This window comes from Sapajus apella, unplaced genomic scaffold (genome assembly GCF_009761245.1).
Source record: "Sapajus apella isolate SASKATOON/1434 unplaced genomic scaffold, GSC_monkey_1.0 scaffold4, whole genome shotgun sequence".
In the NCBI taxonomy this organism is placed as follows: domain Eukaryota; kingdom Metazoa; phylum Chordata; class Mammalia; order Primates; family Cebidae; genus Sapajus; species Sapajus apella.
This window is the reverse complement of record NW_022436944.1, coordinates 3,916,179-3,938,921: the sequence shown is the minus strand read 5'-3', so window position 1 is coordinate 3,938,921 and position 22,743 is coordinate 3,916,179. Positions and strand designations below refer to the sequence as shown.

Genomic DNA, 22,743 nt, shown 5'->3' with positions numbered 1-22,743 from the left:
TCCATAGTCTTAAGAGAGGGCCCCCACATATTTGTGGGCTTTATTTCCAGAAACTTCAATAGGTTCTGACAATAAAGAGTTGAAAAGATCCCATTCTGTGTGACTCGGCAGGAGCCGAAAACCCTGTGAAATATTCCCAGAGTATTCTCAAAACAAAGGCTGACTCCCTAGGGGAAAGGCTTTGCTAAAGTCCTTTCTCACTGGGGACAAGGGAATTTCTATCACTGCACTCTAATAAAGCTTCCCTGTCTCATGTAAGGGGGGAAATAAAGCCAAGAAACATAAGTGAACATAAGCGAACATAACTCAGGCACATAGGCCCATCTAACAATAAGATCATATAAACCGTTACCACATGGAACATTGGCCTTTCTCCCTTGTCTTAGCACAGGTCAGGAAAGTTACCAATAGGCAAACAGAGAAGGCCAAATGATCCATGTGATAATGGTTTAGATTTGAAAACACCAGTATGATGTTGTGTTGTTTTAATATAGCTATATATAAATCCACATGTAAACATTTATACCTATGTACATATATTACCTTACTCTGGTAGCTAACAGGGCCTAGAAGAAATAGCACTCCAGTAACAAGGAATATATCTAGCTTCTAGATCTTGGCTTCTAATACTATATTTCACATAAAGGAACTAGGGCTTTTTGGAGAAATGGCTGATGCTAGGCTTGGCTGAGAAATTATAAAATGTGAGCTTGGAGTATATTTATTCTTAGAGTGACAGAAACCTGGGTCACATTAAAACCAAACAAGTGATAACAAAATTACCATCAACAACAAACTCACATTCACACATATATACCTGGTAATATATCAAAGGAATGTGGAAGCCTACTGAAAGACTTTCCAATAGCCAAAGCTAGAAAATTTTGAGTAAAATAAATATTGGATATTAATTTAAAGTATAAAATAGATATTTATGAGTCCATAAAGATATAAATGATTGAATAAATAGGGGAAAAGAAACAAATTATTCCTGCAGAAAAAATTCAAACAATTCTTGCAGATTGTTTGTGTGCAAGAAGGTTTACATCTCAAGCATGGACATCTCGCTGTGACTTTTCTCTAAAAGTTCAATAGACAAAGCCGGGAAAACGGCTACCTTTACATGGAGAAACCTGACAAACAGCACTTCAGCCAAATGATCAAGTTTAATATATACTGGGATTAGTCTCATTGGTAGTATGTATCTTTTATATAAAAATATCACTTAACCTCTGAATTATCTTTGAAAACCCATAATCTGGTCTAATCATGAGAAAAAAATCAGACAATCCTAATTAAGGAGCATTCTATACAATACCTGACCAGGACCTCTCAGAATTGTCAAGGTCATCAAAGTAAGGAATATCTTACAAACAGTCAAACCAACAGGAACCTGAGGAAACAGGATGATTAAATGTGATGTGGAATCCTGGATGAGATCTTAGGACAGAAAAGGGACATCAGGTTAAGATTAAGAAATTTTTTTAAAAGTATTAAATGTAGTGATGTTATTAATGGGATTATTATATGCATCAATACTAGTTCATTATAACAAATGTATCATACTAAGATGTAAATAATGAGGGAACTGCATGTGAGGTACATGGTAATTCTCTGTACCCTCACCACTATTTTTCATAAAGTATAAAACTATTCTAAATAAAAAGTATGGGCCGGGTGCAGTGGCTCACATCTGTAATCTCAACACTCTGGGAGGCTGAGGAGGGCAAATCACGAGGTCAAGAGATCGAGACCATCCTGGCCAACATGATGAAACCTTGTCTCTACTAAAAATACAAAAATTAGCTGGGCATGGTGGCGTGAACCTGTAGTCCTAGCTACTCAGGAGGCTGAGGCAGAAGAATCTCTTGAACCCAGGAGGCAGAAGTTGCAGCCACTGCACTCCAGCCTGGTGACAGAGCAAGACTCAGTCACAAAAAAAAAAAAAAAAAAAGAAAGAAAGAAAGAAAAAGAAAAAAGTATGCATGTGTGTACGTGTATATAAAATACATATTGTGTAGTTATGTATATATAACCATATTGTTTGTCCATTCAAAACCTTCCATAAGTATTACCTCTACTGACAAAGCTTCCATGTGATCAGATCCTACACTGTCTGGGAAATCAGTATATTAACTCCACATTGGTCTGGAGTTAATATTCTGTTTTTTGAATATGCCCAGAATAGTCCTAATTCTACATCTTTCTATCTGCTATTCCTTCTTATTGAAAAACTACTCAGAAACTTCTAAATATCACCCTATCAGAGAGATACTCTATGATCATCTGAGGCAAAACAGACCTCACCACCATTCCCCATCGTTTTCTCTGCTTTATTTATGGCCGGAATACTTATGCCCACCTGGTTTATACGTATACGCATAAGTGCATGTGAGTGTGTGTGTGTATGTGTTGGTGTGTGTGGGTTCATATCCATCTGTCCCAAAAATTACTATGTAAGTTTTATAAAATAATTTTTTGACTATTTTGAGCACTGCTTTGATTCTAGTTTGTGGAACAATGCTGGCACATTATAATATCCACAAATATTTCTTGAATAATGCATGAATAAGTGAATTGAATTGAATTATTTGTGTTAAATAGCACAACTTTCCTTAGGAACTATGATTAAAAAGCTAGTATCTATAGCTTGAAATATATTGATCAACATGGGTGTTAAAAGTAAAATAAGTGAAGCTCTAACCCAAATATTGGTACTTTTAAGAAACAAATTGTGTATATTGTATATATATTGGCATAAAATTATAGAGGATTAATAATCCCAGTCAACAATATGCATATTGAAAATGATAAATAATAACTAAACTTAACCTCATCTCTTATCTCATACTAGCCTATTACTAAGCTTTTTCAACTTTCTCATGGTAGGCAGCTTATTGATACATAAAGCTTTCAGCATTCAATAAAAAAAAGGATGATAAATTTTCTTCTGCAGTACACACAGCATCCTCAAAATAGATTTTTCTGATATTTAAATAGATTTCTGGCAGAAATGCTAGCACTGACATACATAGTATATTATCATTTCAGACTCCACTATGATTTATATTGGCTTGAATCCAACCTTATTTTGATCTATGTTTAAAGTGTTAGAAATGAAATTCAATGATTTTCCCAGATATAAGATTTATTAACCACCTTCAAACTCAGGACAAGTTATTTGTTGGACTTAAATGCTGCTAGCCACAGTCATTTTGAATTGTTATAACATGTGACTAAGAACTACCTCAGGGCGTAATGCACCCAAAGAAGTAGAAACTTACAGTGAATTAGAAGTAACAGTAGGAGAAAAAAGCAAAGTTAATTTTATATATTTACATTTTCTGTTGAATAAATATCTTTAATACGCTAGCTAAAAGATTCAATTATCATCAATAGTTATACATATGGTTCACTTTATGATGTGACTTAAACCCCACTGGTAGACTGTTGCTAAAATCTAAGTCCTATTCAGGAGATTATTTGCATTGTAAAGACTCTTTAATTTTCTGCATATTACAGTGTTTTGGCTTTTAAAAATGGCTTTATGTCTGGGAAAAGACTGCCCTTCCCGGGGCTAGATAATTCTCAAAAGTAGCAAAAGTCTAACTGGTAGTATATCTTTGGTATGCAAACTAAGCAATCTAGAGCTATATATTTCCTCTCTCTGGAACATATTTATTTGCCTCTATCAACCTCAGTACATTTGTTGCAATTAATAAACATTGACACATCATTATCGCCCTAAATTTATAGTTTACCTTAAGGTTCACTCTTGGTGTTGTATATTCAATGGGTTTTGACAAAGACATGGCATATATCCACCATTATAATATAGTACAGAAGAGTTTCACTACCCTAAATATTTCCCGTGCTCCTCCTATTTTCCTCTCCTCCCAACAAACCTTTGACAACCACTGATACTTTTAGTGTCTCCATAATTTTACCCGTTTCAGAATGTCATATAGATGTAATCACACAGTATGTAGCATTCAGATTGGTTTCTCTCATTTAGTATGATGCCTTTAAGGTTCTTCCGTTATCTTTTTATGGCTTACAACATCACTGTAACTAACACTGAATAAATATTTTATTGTATGGATATACCATAGTTTATCCAGTTATCTATTGAAGGATATCTTGGTTACCTCCAAGTTTTGACAATTATGGTTAAAGCTGCTGTAAACAGCACATGTAGGTTTTTGTGTGGTCATACATCTTTACCTTATGTAGGTAAATACCAAGGAGTGTGTCTGCTGGATCTTTTGGTAAGCATATGCTTAGTTTTGAAAAAAATTGCCAAATTATATTTTAAAGTGGATATAATCATCAGTAAATGAAAACTATTATTATTCTACATTCTTGATGTTCAGTGTTTGGTGTGTAAAGTATCTTGTTTTAATTTGCAATTCCACAATGATGTATTATGTTGAATATTTTGATAAGCTACTTGCCATCTGTATGTCTTAAATTGTAAGGTATTCCAATCCTTGACCATTTTTAAACTTTTAAAAATTAACTTGCCCATAATTTAATTTTATTGTTCAATTTTAATGGCTTTTTGTCTATTTTGAATAACAGACCTTTTCAGATGCAATTTGGAAATATTTCTTCCAGTTTGTTGCGTGTTTTCTCATTGTCTTAACAATGTATATACAGAGCAAAAGTTTTTAATTTTAGAGTAGTTCATATTATCAATTATTTATTTTATGGTTAATTATTTTAGAATTGTATCAAACTATAGTAATCTACATTTTCTTCTATGTTATCTTCTAGAAGTTTCACAGTTTTGCATATCACATTTAGGTCAATAATCCATTTTAAGGTTTGTTTGGCAAAAGTTATAAGGTCTCTGTCTGGATTCATATTTTTATATTTTCAGTTTTGCTGTTGTTGTTGTTGTTCTGCATTGTAGATATCCAGTTGTTACAGCACCATTTGTGGAAGAGTCTATCCTTTTGGCATTGATTGAATTGCCTTTTCACTGTTGTCAGTGATCAGTTTACCAAATTTATGTGGGCATATTTATGACTGGTTTATTCTAGTCCATTGATTTATTTGCTTATTCATTCACCAATACCTCACTGATTTGATTGCTGTAGCTTTATATTAAATCCTGAAGTTGCATAGTGCCAGTCTTTTGACTTTGGTTTTCTCCTTCAGTATTGCAATATTTACTATTCTTGGTCTTTGGCATCTCCATTATAAACTTTAGTTTGTTGATATCCACAAAATAACTTGCTAGGATTTTTATTGGGATTGCATTGAATCTATACATCATGTTTAACAAACTGACATCTTGACAATAAGATTAGTCTTCCTATTTATAAGCATGGAAATCAATTTATTTTATTCTTTGTTAATTTCCATTGTATAAGACAGGAATTGACTTTTTCATCTTAACTTTGTATCTTGTAACCTTGCTATCATCACTTATTAGTTCAAGTTCTATTGTAGATTATGTTTTATACATAAATAATCCTATAATTTGTGAACAAAGAGAGTTTTATTTTTTCCTTCCAAGTCCGTATATCTTATATTTCTTTCTCTTGTCTTATCACATTAGCTAAGACTTGCTAATACGATAGTATAATATCAAAAAGGAATGGGTGAGTGGTGACATTCTTGCCTTGTTCCTGATCTTAGTAGAAAAATTTCTAGCTTCTCATTACCAAGTATGCTGTTATCTATAAGGTTTCTGTATAGGTTCTTCAATTGGATGAAATTTCCCTTTATTCCTAGTTTGCTGATAGTTTTTTATCATGATTGAGTGTTGAACATTGTCAAAGGTGTTTTTATGTATTTATTATATATTTTTTCTTCTTTAGCCTATTGATGTGATGAATTACATTAATTGATTTTTGACTGTTTTCTTAGCTTGCATACCTAGAGAATCCTACTTGGTCATGATGTATAATTGTTTTTATAAGGTTTTGAACTTGACTTGCTAATATTATATTGAGGATTGATACATCGATATTGATGAGGGATTGTAGCCTCTAGCAGATTCTGTTTTGAAGCAACAATATGACGAGCTTTACGCAATGGTACATATTTGGTCTAAATTTACAGTAACTAACATATGCCTTATTTTACTGTCTTCTTTTGTGAATAGACATTATCAAGTTATTTATTACTGGTTATTAAAACAAAAAAATACTGAGAAAGTTTATTTTAGAGATTTTCTTTTAGTTATCAATAGAAAATAATTGACCCCCTCAGACCTTGGTCCCGCCTGCTCCTACATTCTTCTTCATTGAATGCAGGTATTAAAGTAAGGTAGCTATTTGGGATCATGAGGAGAAGGCCTAGCAAACAACAGGTATTAGCTCTGTCATTTTTAATACACTGATAAAATGTAAAAATTTGATCAACTCCAGATTTCATATACCAACAAAATAAAAGTGCATTGTTTAAGCTACTGTTAATTTACCTGTTTACTTTCAGATAATGCATTTCTAATGCTTCAGCTTCCTACAAATATCAGTTTCTTTATTTTGAGGGAACTAATGATTTTGAGTTATACCTGAGAGTGTATGTCTGCGTGTTTTATAAAAGAAGACCAGGAAATAACAAATTTCTAACATGAGTTATTTTAAACAATACTTTATGTTATTCAGCAAGTATTTACTTAGTATTTTCTCTATACAGCATTAGCATACTGTCTTGGACCTGGAGTGAGAAATCAGATTGTTTTAAGTATTAATATTAATATTTTTAGTATTTTTGTAGTGGCACTTTCAGATGTTCTCTTTTTATTTACTAATATTTAAAGCCAATTTACAGTTATGCCTTAAAATCAAAACAATTTCCATTTAAGTAACTAGATTAGGATAAGTCTAGAAGATCCATTAAACCACCAGAGCTATTCATCTATAGAAAAATACACGTTAAATGCCAATTATATTCACGATTTTAAGTTCTGGGTTTACTGCAACAAACAGAGCAGACAAGAAACATGCATTTTACAAAATTTACAATATACTAAATGGAAAGAGGCAATAAAAATAAAACAATCGGTAATTTCAAATAACGATGTGTGATCAGAAAAACATTAAGAAAAAGTTTTAAAACTGACAAATTAGAGTTACTTTAGTTAATATAAAGAAATATGAAATTATGTTATAGAAGTAAATTAGAACTGTCTTTGATGTCACAAAAAGGTACTCAAATTTCAAAAAGATGAAGATATTCTCAGCTAGTTTCATCTTAATGAGCCTTGTCAAACTGGTTGCTCACAGATGAAATATCTTGCATTCTTACATTAAATCATCTGGTTTGGAGTGGAAATTTTATGAAATATTTTGGGAAAACTTTTCTAAGTTATAGGATTATTTATAGCTCAGGCTAGGGAACCAGGAGGTATGAGCTCTACTCACAGCCTTGCAATAATGTTGTATCTATCCTTAGGAAATTACTCTGCTCAGTTTTACAAAGTTTCAGAGCTTTATATTGATATCTGCAAAACTGAAGAATTGGGCCAATGATCTTTAATATCATTTATGTTCACATTTTGAAGCTTCTTTTAGCTCATGATTTGAAAATAAGGATTCCGCTGAGAAATTCAGCATGTGAATAACAAAATGTGCTCTATAAAATTTTTGATATAAGGATTGAATAATTTACCGTCTGTAATACTTGAAGGATGTATTTATACCTAATATATATTCAGAAACTGTGTAACATCTCATTTACTTCTTTAAAAATATTTAGACATTTTAATTATCATTTCTATGTCTTTTTCTATCAAAAGGAAAACATATTTAGAACAGTTTTCTTCACTTTGTATTTTGCTTAATTATTTCTGGTAGTCAGCACTCATACATAAACCTGGCCTCTTGCAGCAGAAAAAAACTGGATTCTTGTAGAAATAATTAAATTGGCTCCCATATTTGCAATAAAAATGAAGATGTCATTTTAACTTTGGGCCAAAGTGTATAAGGATTGTTGCTCGTTTTTGACAAGCTGTATAAGAATGCCTTAACAATTGTATAAAGTTAACTTTAAACAGTAATCGAAGATTTTAGTCTGCACACAGAAAGTAACCCTAAGGTAGAAAACTGAATTACTCCAAATTATCTCAACTGCCTTCTTTTTTCATAGCTAAATGATTAAAACCTTCTGTTAATTGTATGTCGGCAGTGTATTTCAAATACACTTGTTCTTAAAATGCTTGTTGTTGGCTGGGCGCGGTGGCTCAAGCCTGTAATCCCAGCACTTTGGGAGGCCGAGGCGGGTGGATCATGAGGTCAAGAGATCGAGACCATCCTGGTCAACATAGTGAAACCCCGTCTCTACTAAAAATACAAAAAATTAGCTGGGCATGGTGGTGCGTGCCTGTAATCCCAGCTACTCAGGAGGCTGAGGCAGGAGAATTGCCTGAACCCAGGAGGCGGAGGTTGCCGTGAGCTGAGATCGCGCCATTGCACTCCAACCTGGGTAACATGAGTGAAACTCCGTCTCAGGAAAAAAAAAAAAATGCTTGTTGTCTGTAACTCGGTTCAGGCCCTCAATTTCTCTTAGAAGAGTGGTGGTGGTAGCCTCCAATGCTATGCCAACCACCCTGCTTACAAAGTCCTCCTCATTGTTGTGGTTTAGGCTGCTTTATGTCTCTAGATTATATTTCTTACAATATAGTAAGTTGTATAAGAACAGAAAGAGTTCATTTGTATCATCACCACATTATGAGAAAATATAACACATAGTAGACAGTCTGCTCATAGCAGAAACCACATAACACCTGTTGAAATGTATTACAATTTCAGTGTAGCTGGGGAGGAGGGGTAAATTATTTGTCAAAAATTTCTTAACACTAACTAATCAAGTTAGCTTTTTAAAACTATATATACAGTGAACGACCCCTTTAGAAGTGATAATTTAATTGAACCTTGAGGTGTATAGAATATATATGGGAAGGGCACATTTCAGGCAGATGGAAAATGTGTGTCTGAAAGTAGAGGTCGTCTGACACTGCTGTAATGTAAGACGTGAGAGAAAACAATGAGGTATAGAGTGTGAAGGTAAAAGAATCAAATCATAAGGAATTTTTTATTCAATTTCTAGGAGTTTAAAATTTATTTTGTAGTTAAAAGAGACTGCTGAATGATTTTAAGCATGGAAACAAAATAACTCTATTTTCAATTTAGTGAGATATCAAGTTTGGAGTTAGGAGGATCATTTGGTTTAAGCACCCCTGGCCATGTGAACTTACATAAGAATGCTAGATACTATATTACTACATACAAATATCCAAGATTTTATGAGATCAAAAACTGCAGAAGTGGAAGTAGTAATTATATTATGTTGAACATATGGAAATTAATGGCATATAGATGTGAAAAAAGAGATAAAAGCACAAGAGTAGTCCAAGTTGCTTTTCTAATTTCTAGATTGGGCAAGTGGACAGTTTATGGCATCATAAATCAATATAAGATAAAATGAAAATAAGTACATTTCATTTTTGGTATGTTTAGTTTCACATAGTTATGGGAAATTTAAGAAAAAATGTACAGTGTTTAGTTACATATTTGTCTGGATCTCAAGAAAGTGACCTGGGCTGGAGCTATAGATTTAGGAGCCTTCAGAGTAAAACTAGTAAACCAGAGACTAAATGAAATAATCAAGGGAATAAATTTAGAATGAGGAAAGAAACAGAGAGAGAGAGACAGACAGAAACAAAGAGGCAGGGAGAGACAGAGACAGAGAAAAGGAGATAGAGAAAAAAGGGAAGAAGAGAAAAATCAGATATGAACATTGAGAAGAAATTTCCATATGCAAATGAGAAAAACTATGCAAAACATATTTTGCACAAGCCAAATAGGAGAAAGTTTCAAGTAGAATCTTGTGAAAATAAGTTTCAAATGTTCAAAGAGCAAGTGAAACATAAAGGCTAAAATAATTTACTATATTAGCTCAAATTTCAGTAGTAAAAGATGCCAGATGAAAATAGCCTGGGTTAGAAATTATACTTTTATATAGCAACTTAATGTCTCATAAGCATTAGATATTTATTTGGTAAGGGCAATTTACCTTCACTGGGTACATAAATCAATTTAACTCTATTTTTCATTCTATTTAGCAGGAATTACCTAAACGGAATCTCAGTTAGTTTATACAGTTTCAGGATCAGAAGGTCTCTGTTCAGGAAGGTGATGAAGAACAATAAACCACCAGGAATAACTTAATTAGAAATAAATAAATTGGTTCAAAATGAATCACAGGAAAAAAATTCATACTACTATTTTTATTGAAAGAATAACTAAAAACACTCAAACCTATAGTAACATTCTTGCCTTCCTTCTTTATCTATTCTATAATATACTTCCAGGTACACAAAAAATATATCATAAAAAAGGGAAGATAACCATATATGAAGTTCCTAACATTTACAAACTTACTATATAACTTACAATAATTTATTGCTTTATATGTCAACAATTTTTACACCTTTTAGAGATGTTTCCTATATAGGACCCCATTTGATCTGAATGACAACAAAATAATTAAAATACCTCCTTTTCTTATGTTTTAGGTGAAGCAATTGAGGTTTCTTCCATGGGTCCAGGGAATTGATTAAGATCATTATTCTAGAGTTCAAGCCTGAAGACTACAAAAGACCAATAAAGCCACAGACGTGACTAATATAGCCTCCCAATTTATTCAAGTTTAAAAGAAAAAAGAAAGTAAGCAAAAGCTGTATTAGCATTTAGCTTATTATGAGTTTTCCCAGCACACACTCCTATTAGTTTAATGACTTTTAAAATGGGCATTTAAAGCAGGACAAAAATGAATATGCAGCAAACCAGAGTATGTGGGAGTTATTTATCAGGGCGGGCATGGATGATGAATCATGCTCACTACATATAAAATTGCTGCTGAGCCTTTGCAATACTCTGTGCAGTTAGTTTATTGGAAATGAGAAATCAGTGTGCATTTCTGCTCAGACCCTCCAAGATATGATTTAATATTAAAATATATTTTCATAAATATTTTTAACCTTATAAAAAGGAAATCATCATAAGAATTTGAGTAAGTTTTGAGTTATACCTCATACATCTTCAAATATATTCTGTCCTGGTAATTTTTGATGATGTGGTTGAAAGAAGCCTGGAATTATACTTTAGGTTTTCCTTCCTGGATGCCTCTTCCTTAATGTATATCCTTGGGGATAACACTTGGCTATCATGAACTCACAGTTCTACACGGCTGAGGAGGCCTCACACTCATGGTGGAAAGTGAAAGAGGACCAAAGGCCTGTCTTATATATTAGCAGGCAAGACAGCTTATGTAGGGGAGCTGCCCTTTACAAAACTATCAGATCTTGTGAGACTTATTCACTATCACAAGAACAGCACAGGAAAAACCCACCCCCATGATTCAATTACATCCCACCAGGTCCCTCCCAGGACATCTGGAGATTATGGGAGCTACAATTCAAATTGACATTTAGGTAGGGAAACAGCCAAACCATATCATTCGACCCCAGGTCCCTTGCAAATCCCATGTCTTCACATTTTAAAATACAATCATGCCTTTCCAACAGTCCTACAGTCCCACAAAACCTTAACTCATGGCAGCAGGCCAGACAGCATGGGTAGGAGAGCTGCCTTTATAAAACGGTCAGATCTCATGACACTTGTTTACTATCATGAGAAAAGCATAGGAAAAACCCACCTCCATGATTTAATTATCTCCCACCAGGTCTCATGACACGTGGAGTTTATGGAATCTACAATTCAAGATGAGATTTGGGTGGGGACACAGCCAAACCATATTATTCCAGCCCTGCCCCCTCCCAAATCTCATGTCCTCACATTGCAAAACACAATCATGCCTTCCCAACAGCTCCCCGAAATCTTAACTCGTTCCAGCATTAACCCAAAAGTACAAGTTCAAAGTCTCATCCAAGACAAGGCAAGTCCCTTTTGATCACATGATCTCTCTCTTCAAGACTTTAGCTCCTTTTGAGGCAATGGGATTCCTGTGCAAAGGTCTAGGATCTGCCTCAAACCAAATTTATGAAATCTTGTCTATAAAAGAAACACAGTGAATGACGTGTTTTCTATCATCTGTTACAGAAGTGAAAGGTAGTGCTCTAGTGATTCTTAGACCTATAATTCTACAATTAGGAACATAACATTTTTGACTAAATATATGTTCAAATGAGGCAACAAGTGGCTATGAATTAAAATTTTAATGTTTGAACTACTTAACAATGGATATATTTTTTAAACTACTCATGGAGCAAAGCAGAAAAAGGGAAGCTCAGTTACACTAATTATTTGGACCACAGAGAATTCTAGTTTATTCACTATGAGTGGGTTAACCTTATATCCTGGTTTGGTGGAATATTCTCACATTATTCCTGTTGTCTTGTCATATTTATCATTAGCGACTCTTTCACCCTGAAAGTGTTTTAGTTTGCGTGCAAAATATACAAACATCTAATTTATCATTTGAATGTAACTGTTGAGTCAATACAAATTAAGTCAAATCAAATATATTTTTCTTGATATACATTTTTGGAGTAAATATGGATTTTAATGAAACTGAATCTAACAAAGGGCAGTTTATTCTATAAAATAGAAATGAATAAAATTTTGAGGATATTGATGCTATGAGGTAAAAACTGAATAAATAAAATCCTTGCTAATTGTTGTAATTAGATACTAGCAGGCTAATCATAATTCAGCAAAACTCTGTATCTCTAAGTAATAATAAGGATCTTTAAGTATTAGTTTAATCTTGGCTCCTGTTTGACACTTCAGTTTGCATTTCTTACTCTCATAGCTTGGGAAAATTAACTAACCCCTTGACCTCAATTTTGTAATCTATAAAACACATAATAACAAAAGCCACCTCAACGGATTATTGTGAAGATGAAATGGCATAGTGCAAAATATTTAGCAGGCCCACTGATATCAGTGTTCAGAAATTATGAGCAACTGTTGCTACTAATTCTGTGATGTTGATAACTATTACTTTGCAAAATACGAGTTTCACTACAATCATTTATATTATTATAAATATAGGATAGCCAAAGGAGGTACCACATAAAAACATTATTTAAAAATCAAAGTGAACATTCATTTCTTTTTAAATAATTTTTCTGGAAGAAGTAACAGGTTTTGTAAAACATAAATTCAAAAATTAAAATCTAGGAATGATCTCTACATACAAATTCCAAGAGGTAAGCCATGTCTCAAGGACCATTTATTGAATGTTTATATATATTAAAAATTAAAAAGAATACAAGCTATGACAATATTTATTACACAGAATTCCAGAAGAGATAAATACTGTGTGAATTATGGTGTTATAAAGTTGTACAAGGGCTGGGTGTGGTGGCTTATGCCTGTAATCTCAACATTTTGGGAGGCGCAGGTGGCAGGAATGCATCTAGTCAGAAGTTTGAGACCAGCCTGTGCAACAAATTAAGACCTTGTCTCTTGTCTCTAAAAAAGTGTTGCATAAAAATTAGGTAGGTGGGGTGGAATGCACCTGTAGTCCCAACTACTCAGGAGGTTGAGGCAGGAGGATCACTTGAGCCCAGGAGCTGGAGGCTGCAATAAGCAATGATGCTGCCACTGAATTCCAGCCTGGATGACAGACTGAGACCCTATCTCATTAAAAAATAAATACCTAAATAAAAATTTCACCTCCAAGATGTGTGCTCTTCACAATTATTCTATTAATAATTTATAGAAGATCTATAATAGAATTACACTGGTGTGTTTAGAAAAACTATTATTTTATTGTTTATACAAATTATGTAAATTATCTGTTTAATCATTTTTCAGTTAAGTAGAATGTGAAGTAAATACATACATTAACTGACAGAAATCTGAGCTCCTTTTTTCTTAATGTTTTCCATTTTCACTGTAAAATGTAAGAATCTTATTTCTTAAATGACAACCATGTTAACATTGATAATCTAGAATTATTAACAATGTGCCTTTTGAGTGCCTTAATTATATAAAGAGCATTTGTTGTTTGTGAATATCTACTTTTTCATTTAATATAATTCAGAATACATGAATAAATAAAAAATTGTGAGATATTTTGCAATTTGTAGAGGATATTAAAATTGAAATTATCAATAAAATAAATCAAAATTTTGTGAAGTATTATGCTTTCCAAATTCTTCATTTTCTTTAACAGAACTGTTTTCTATGTCTTTCAGAATACACAGACTGAATTTTTCTTTAGATCAGTGTTTCTTTGATTAGGTCACTGTAAAGAGAAATTCAACAGGCCTTAAGGCCTTGCTCTCCCTAGTAATTCTTGGACTGTTTGTAGCTGGCAGCAGAAGGTAATAATATATTTTGAATTATTAAAGTAAAGGTTCATTTTTAACATTAATGAAAAATTCAAAGACAGGTTTTACTACAAGAATCGTGTGAGAAAAAATGAGACGTTATTTTAGTGTGCACTATAGTTTCATATTATAATAAATATAACATCAACATTAATAAATATAGCATTACAGACACTGAAAAATTTGTTTATTTGTAACCTTGGCAATTTTGCACATTTTGGTTACAAAACTATACTTTTTGGGGAAAAATAGAACAAAGATGCAAATGATTATTTAAAAATATGCTAAAAGTGGTTACTATCTCATGATACATAACAAAATAACTAAATTTAGTAATTTTTGCTTCTATTTGCATTATCTAATATTTTCCAAAACATTATACTTTTATATTTATAGGTGTCAACATTTGTATCTTGATTTGTAAACATATGTTTGTTATAAAATTAGGCTTTATAAAGTTTGCTTCAATTTGCGTTTTTACCCTGCTTTAAAATTCATTTATGGAACACACCATTTGCTTGTCCAGAGAGTTTTACCCCGTTTGATATTGCTGATTGCATCCCTGTGGTGTAATGTGACATGCCCCTCTGTTCACTTTAGTCCTGTAAAATTCTGTTAGACCTAAAGTTTTATTTATTTATTTATTTAGTCAGTTATTTAGTTATTTCTATTATGTACTAAGCACTGCTGTTTTTCCAATGGAAAAGTTCATAATGTGCTGTTATCTTTTGTTTATTTTAATAGCCATTGCTGATCAATAGTTTATTACATGCTTGATTTGTGATATTTGAATTCTGAAAATCAAATTTGCAAATGCTTGTTTAATTATATTTTTTTCATATCAGAATGGTGTGTTACACTTTTACTTTGTTTCTTAGCTTTGTTTTGAGAATGTTTTTGTTTAAAAATACATACTTCTCATGCTTTCTTTTATTCTTGTAGTAACTGATGAGTTCAATGTTCACAATTTTTGTTTTTTTAATTTTTGTGTTGAATTTTCTAGGACTAACAGTAGAAAACAATCTAGGGTCGTAAAGTTTGACGGCTTTCCTTATTTCTAAGTTCACACATAATAGTTTCTGTCTCTATAGGGGTTTCTTCAACAAATAGAAATAAATGGAGCTTTCCCTGGTTTAACATTCACTAAAGTTATCTTTTCCTTCATCATTTTCTACTTTTAGTAGGGCTTTGGTTCTTAGCCATTTCTGCATTTCATATTGCTACCAAGCCTCCAAGTTGCCTCTCTCCAAGGACCCTCCATTGTCTCCAGAACTCATATTTGCATGATGCTGCCATACTCAGCAGGACACATTTTAAAATTTATTTTCATTTGACTCGCTATTAAGTGTTCTATGTGCTTTCTTACCCTGGTTAGGACTTTTTACTTCTGAGGATAAATTAGTAGGTTTTTTGTTTTTTTTTTTTTACTTTTTTTTTTCCTGTGGGTTTTCCAGATTAGAATCCTGTGGCTCTCTTTTAGGTTCATCACAGTTGTCTGTGACACCTCTGTGCCACAACTTCTCTGCAAATTACAAGACCTCACATTATGCCAGGCAATGTAATATACAATATATCCATGAATAGCCATATATTATTAAAATATTTGAGTTATAAGGAGCATTATTTTAAATTTGAAGAAAAGAACAATAATGTACATTAGCTATAAACATACAACAAGCAGGCTCACCTCTTTACCTCCTATTCCTTCAGAAGAGAGTCTTTACTTTGTGCAAGACTCCATCTACAATTTGGTTTGTCAATAAATGACAAATTTTCATTTTTTAAATGTTACCAGTGTCAATTTCAAACCCAGTGTTTAAATGCAGAACAATATAGTACAACAGGGATTCTAGACACAACTTTTCTCCATAGTGAATGTAAGTAATTCTGAATCCTTATGGATGGGGGCAGCTGTGTCCTCCTGTGCTGGGGATTGGCTAAAGTAACTGGAAATTCTCTCAATTAACTTCTAGGTAAAAATAATGTTTATTAAAGAATAAGTAATACAAATGTGTAAATTTGAAACTTACCTAAAGGTTATTAAAAGTCAACAGTAAGGGAAGCAGTTGTTGCTTTTCTTTTTTAGCATGTGAAATTAGGTTGTTATTTTGATGATAGTGATTATATCAACTGCTCCTCCTTACAATCACAAGATACTTTTAGATCATGGAGACTAAAATTACCAATCAGTAATTTGGAGCTCAAATTAAGAGCAACGTTTCTTAAAATTGCTATTGTTGTAACTGTGTGCACATGCCCAAGGTAGTATATTTAAACCAAAAAAAAAGTAATTATAATTTTCGATTAAAAAAGACATCTCTCAATCTCCTGTTGCAAATGAACAAGGAAACATTCATCCACAAATCCACAAAGAAGACACCTGGACCTCAAGGGAACATGTTTAGAGATTAAGTTTAAGGCTGAGAATTGTAGTATTAAGAGGGAGAAAAAAACATATAGCAATCCTTAAATAAGATATTTATAACAATTATGCCTGTAATCTCTCCTATCTAAATGTCTATTTATATGAGGCATTATATTACTTTATTTAGTGAAAAAGGTTTGCAGGTATTTTCAGTGAAAACCATTTCAACTCAAACAAGTGGTATTTGTATTTATTTTTAATTGTAAAGTTTTTACTGAAGAAATATTGCCCAATCAAAGAATAAGTAATAGTGATAGAATCCAAGATATATAATGACTTAGAAAATACATCACTCTTTGTGAAGACAGAATGAAGACAGACCTTAATATATGAGACATAAAGTAAAAAAAAAATAAGAGCTCAAAAATGAGATACAGTTTCTCTTGATGAGCATAGAATTAACTTTCCTTAGTCAAATAGATATATTCAGGATTTCTATTTATTCTTGCATTAATATTGGTAATTTATATCTTTCAATAAATTTGTACCTTGTATCTAAGTGGTTCATGGTATTGTCATAATATATTTCATAATGGTTCTTTATTCTTATTTTAATACTTGTAGGAGGAATATTAATGATGGCTCATTTTATGTCTAGCCTTACTAATTTATCTTAACTTTTAAATGTTTGTTTTTATCAATTTAGGTAAAATAATATTATTCTATTATAATTTTTAAAGAAACAGTTTTTGTTTTTTTTCATATTTTGTTTTTCCGTTATCTTTTTCACCGATTTCTACTCTTAGTTCTCTTTTATTGCACCTTTTACATGGGCTTATTTTATAATTCCTTTTCCAGGATTTTTTCCTCCTGACTTAAAGCAAGCAAACAAAAATACTTACAATTACCTTAGTTTGGGGGAGAATGTGGTTATGTTGCTCATATACTCATATGTGTATACACATCTCACATGCACACACAGGCGCACACACACACACACACACACACACTCCCCACGCCTTGACTTTCTTAAGAAATAGTTCATTCTTACCCAGTGTTTCCCTTCCCAAAGAATACATCAATTGTAATATTTTTCTATTTATTCCTGACATTTTAAATTAAATTTGATTTTAAAATGAGAGCTTTTGGCTTGATTAATGTGTAAAGCATATAGTTAAAATAATGGTGTTTTATTAAAATTTATTTAATGTTAATATTTGCATCTTTTACTCATGAGAAGGATAATTTGCTACTTTATTCTATTAAACTGTCTTCATTATTCTGGTATCAGAAACAATGAATAATGATAATAAAATTACTGTCATTATTGTAAACCAATATCTCTATAATGCCACTCAAGAGCATTATTGATGTAGTTGCTTTCTTTAGTTTTCTACAAACCTATGAGTATAATTTTGATCTTTTCCATACAGTTTCATTTCCAGTTAAGCCATATTGCTGAGAACTGTATACCCAGAATTAGCTACTGACCTGATAAAAACTATGTAAAAAAAATTTTCTGAAATCAGATTGGTAGGACTACCTGTAAAATTCATTTTTGCATTTTATTTCCATGTGTTTGTATGATAAATAAATTAGAAAAAATAAAATTTTATATCATACTTAAAGAGGAAGAAATGAGGAAAGTCAAAAGCCAACAAAATTAACATACTGCCTTCTATGTCACATTCTTCTGTAGTTCAATGATATGTAGAAACAAACAATCTAGGCAACTACTCAGCTCCTAAGATTAAGATGTCTATGTTTTTTTTGAAGAATTTATTATTTTGGATACATAATAGTTTTATACATTTTGGGATATATGTAATGTTTTCATGCAAGCATACAATGTGTAATAATCAAATCAAGGTAATTGGGGTATCCATCACTTCAAGCATTTACCCATTATTTGTTTTAGAAACGTTTTGATTTTACTTTTTTAGTTATTTGTAAATGTACATATTGTTGACTATAGTTGCTCTGTTGTGCTACCCTATTAGCCTCAGTCTGGTGTGGAGTAGAATATTCAAAGCTCCTTCTGATCGCTTGTATCTATTATGAGTCACCATATTCTATAATAATCTTTATTCCTATTAATGTATTTGTTAACTCTATAGCCCATTTCTGAATTAACAGTGTTTACCATCTATTTACAAAAAAAATATGAAATCTAATGTGGACAGAGTGGTCCATTAGTAGTCACTAAAATATGAAATTTTGTATATTAAAAGTATGTTTTTAAATCCCACTTTGCTTAACTTTTGTCTTGATGTTACAGAAAAGTAGAATACTCTATTTACCAGAGCCAGATTTTTGAAATCTCAAGCTCCAAAACTGGGAGATATAAAATTCTGTTGTTTAAGCTGCCATCTATGGCATTCTTCTAGAGTAAAATAAACTTAAAGAGACAGTTATTTTTAACTCACTAATATTGATCGACTACTTCCCAGCACTTTTACTTTCTTAAGTTTAGTAATTGCAATTCAAAATGTGTTATTTCTCTATTAATATTCATTTCCTTCCCTCCCCATCTCTCTTCTTCTCTTCCTAGCTTCCTTTTCCCCTTCTTTCTCTCCCTTCTTCTCTTTTTCTTTCTCTCCTTCTTTTTCTTTCTGATATTTTTCTCACTTAACCTAATTCAATATTCAGCAATGTCAGACTTCTATAAAGGATTAGAATATATTAAATAATTATTCCAATTTCTTTAGAAACACAAACCATCCCTCTAATTGCCTTTTAATTTTAACATATTTATTATTAATATTAATATTTATTATTTACATCTTGAAAATAAGCATATTTTAGATGAGTAGATTATATGACTAAGCTTTTAATTTTCCCACCGGATAAATCCTCAATAAAGACAGAAGAGTATGAATCTTAAAAGATTAATTTAATGTACAATGAAAGGCAAAATGTACTTTCTACTTCCCACACCATTACCACCCTACTACACACAATTGTCATAAGATTTCCAGACTAGTTTCCACTTCCAAGATGAGAAACAAGATATTTATATGATAACACATCTACCAAAGTGAGAATTAATCACTTTTTAGCCAAAGAAAATGGAAAAGATTGCAAAATCTTTGGAGCATGTGGCTGGCATGGCTATTCCTCGAAAAGTTTTTGTAATTGTCATTGGAACATTAATAGAAATAGAGTGAGATAGATACAGAAAGCCAGATATCTGACAGTTATAGTTACTCAGAAAAATAAAGATGAAGGTAATCCACATTAGGGTGATGGTGCTGGGGATGAAGAAGAAGGGTATTTAATATGAACAGTGGTAATATTGTTAAAACTTACTGATTCTTTTTTCATGTGGAAATATGATGGAAACAGAAATGTAAAGTAAACTTGCTTCTAGATTTCTGGCTTGGAAAACTGAGTAACAACTGGATAAATTTCTAAAATAAATAATTCAGGAAGTGAATCCATTTTTAGAATATCCACATTTACTTTCTTTTCCTCTTATCATTAATTCACAATTGTTTATTAAGCACTTCTTGGAAGCATGTTTAGATCCATAAAGGGAAAATAAAATAAAATATGTTGTCCTTTGATTCAAGTTGTTTTCTATTTAATTATAGTGATAAATAATAAAAGAGCATGCTTTATAAAGTAAATTGTAGTAAATGTTATTTTAAAAGGTCAGATAAATCCTTTTTTTTTTTAATTTTTTTTCCCATTTATTTATTTTATTGCATTTTAGGTTTTGGGGTACATGTGAAGAACATGCAAAATTGTTGCATAGGAACACACATGGCAGTGTGATTTGCTGCCTTCCTCCCCATCACCTACATCTGGCATTTCTCCCCTTGCTATCTCTCCCCAGCTTCCCACCCCCCACCGTCCCTCCCCTATTTCCCCCCAACTGACCCCAGTGTGTAGTGCTCCCCTCCCTGTGTCCATGTGTTCTCATTGTTCAACACCCGCCTATGAGTGAGAACATGCGGTGTTTGATCTTCTGCTGTCCTGTCAGTTTGCTGAGAATGATGGTTTCCAGGTTCATCCATGTCCCTACAAAGGACCCTAACTCATCGTTTTTGATGGCTGCATAATATTCCATGGTGTATATGTGCCACATTTTCCCTATCCAGTCTATCATCGATGGGCATTTGGGTTGGTTCCAGGTCTTTGCTATTGTAAACAGTGCTGCAATGAACATTCGTGTGCACGTGTCCTTATAGTAGAACGATTTGTAATCCTTTGGATATATACCCAGCAATGGGATTGCTGGGTCAAATGGAATTTCTATTTCTATGTCCTTGAGGAATCTCCACACTGTCTTCCACAATGGTTGAACTAATTTACACTCCCACCAACAGTGTAAAAGTGTTCCTATTTCTCCACATCCTCTCCAGCATCTGTTGTCTCCAGATTTTTTAATGATCGCCATTCTAACTGGCGTGAGATGGTATCTCAATGTAGTTTTGATTTGCATTTCTCTGATGACCAGTGATGATGAGCATTTTTTCATATGTTTGTTGGCCTCACGTATGTCTTCTTTTGTAAAGTGTCTGTTCATATCCTTTGCCCACTTTTGAATGGGTTTGTTAGTTTTTTTCTTGTAAATCTGTTTTAGTTCTTTGTAAATTTTGGATATCAGCCCTTTGTCAGATGGGTAAACTGCAAAAATTTTTTCCCAATCTGTTGGTTGCCGATTCACTCTAATGATTGTTTCTTTTGCTGTGCAGAAGCTGTGGAGTTTGATTAGGTCCCATTTGTCTATTTTGGCTTTTGTTGTCAATGATTTTGGTGTTTTGGTCATGAAGTCCTTGCCTACGCCTATGTCCTGAATGGTTTTACATAGATTTTCTTCTAGGGTTTTTATGGTGTTAGGTCTTATGTTTAGGTCTTTAATCCATCTGGAGTTAATTTTAGTGTAGGGTGTCAGGAAGGGGTCCAGTTTCTGCTTTCTGCACATGGCTAGCCAGCTTTCCCAACACCATTTATTGAACAGGGAATCCTTTCCCCATTGCTTGTTTTTGACTGGTTTGTCAAAGATCAGATGGTTGTAGATATGTTGTGTTGCCTCCGAGACCTCTATTCTGTTCCATTGGTCTATATCTCTATTTTGGTACCAGTACCATGCTGTTTTGATTACTGTAGCCTTGTAGTATAGTTTGAAGTCTGGTAGTGTGATGCCCCCCGCTTTGTTCTTTTTGCTTAGAATTGACTTGGCTATGCGGGCTCTCTTTTGGTTCCATATGAAGTTTAAGGTGGTTTTTTCCAGTTCTGCAAAGAAGGTCATTGGTAGCTTGATGGGGATAGCATTGAATCTGTAAATTACTTTGGGCAGTATGGCCATTTTCACGATATTGATTCTTCCTAACCATGAACATGGGATGTTTCTCCATCTGTTTGTGTCCTCTCTTATTTCGTTGAGCAGTGGCTTGTAGTTCTCCTTGATGAGGTCCTTTACATTCCTTGTTAGTTGTATTCCTAGGTATTTTATTCTCTTTGTGGCAATTGTGAATGGAAGTTTGTTCTTGATTTGGCTCTCTTTAAGTCTGTTATTGGTGTATAGGAATGCATGTGATTTTTGCACATTGATTTTGTATCCTGAGACTTTGCTGAACTTGCTTATCAGTTTCAGGAGGTTTGGGGCTGAGACGATGGGGTCTTCTAGATAAATCCTTATAAAAGTTCAGGGGAAGTGAAATGACACTTTAGCAGAAGACTTTGTAAACTTATTCTGTTATTGGCCAGGTACTAAGTGTCTTAGCTTTGTAAGCCAAGAGGCAAAATTAAGACTGTGATTTAGGTATGTATATATCAACTGAAGAAAACAAACTTCCACAAGTAACTTATTGTTAAAATCCAAAAGCATCATTGTGTTAGTCATCTTAGGCTGCCATAACAAAATATCACAGACTAGGTTGCTTAAATAATAGAAATTCATTTTCTCACAGTTTGGAGTCTGAGTACTGGCAGGTTTGGTTTCTCCTTAGTCTTCTCTCCTAGGCTTGCAGATGGCTGTCTTCTGCCTGTGTCTCCTCATGACCTTCCACTGTATGCTCACACCCTTGGTGTCTCTTCCTTTTCTTAGAAGGAC

The 22,743-nt window shown here is 32.9% G+C and overlaps 1 long non-coding RNA gene across 1 annotated transcript; it reads left to right on the top strand.

Moving 5' to 3' along the window:
• The first annotated feature begins 5,556 nt into the window (after window positions 1-5,556).
• Window positions 5,557-14,331, top strand: LOC116538886. The gene is made up of 3 exons (XR_004263825.1): window positions 5,557-5,609; window positions 10,532-10,682; window positions 14,183-14,331. It is a non-coding gene; the product is annotated as an uncharacterized LOC116538886 (long non-coding RNA).
• Window positions 14,332-22,743: the final 8,412 nt, after the last annotated feature.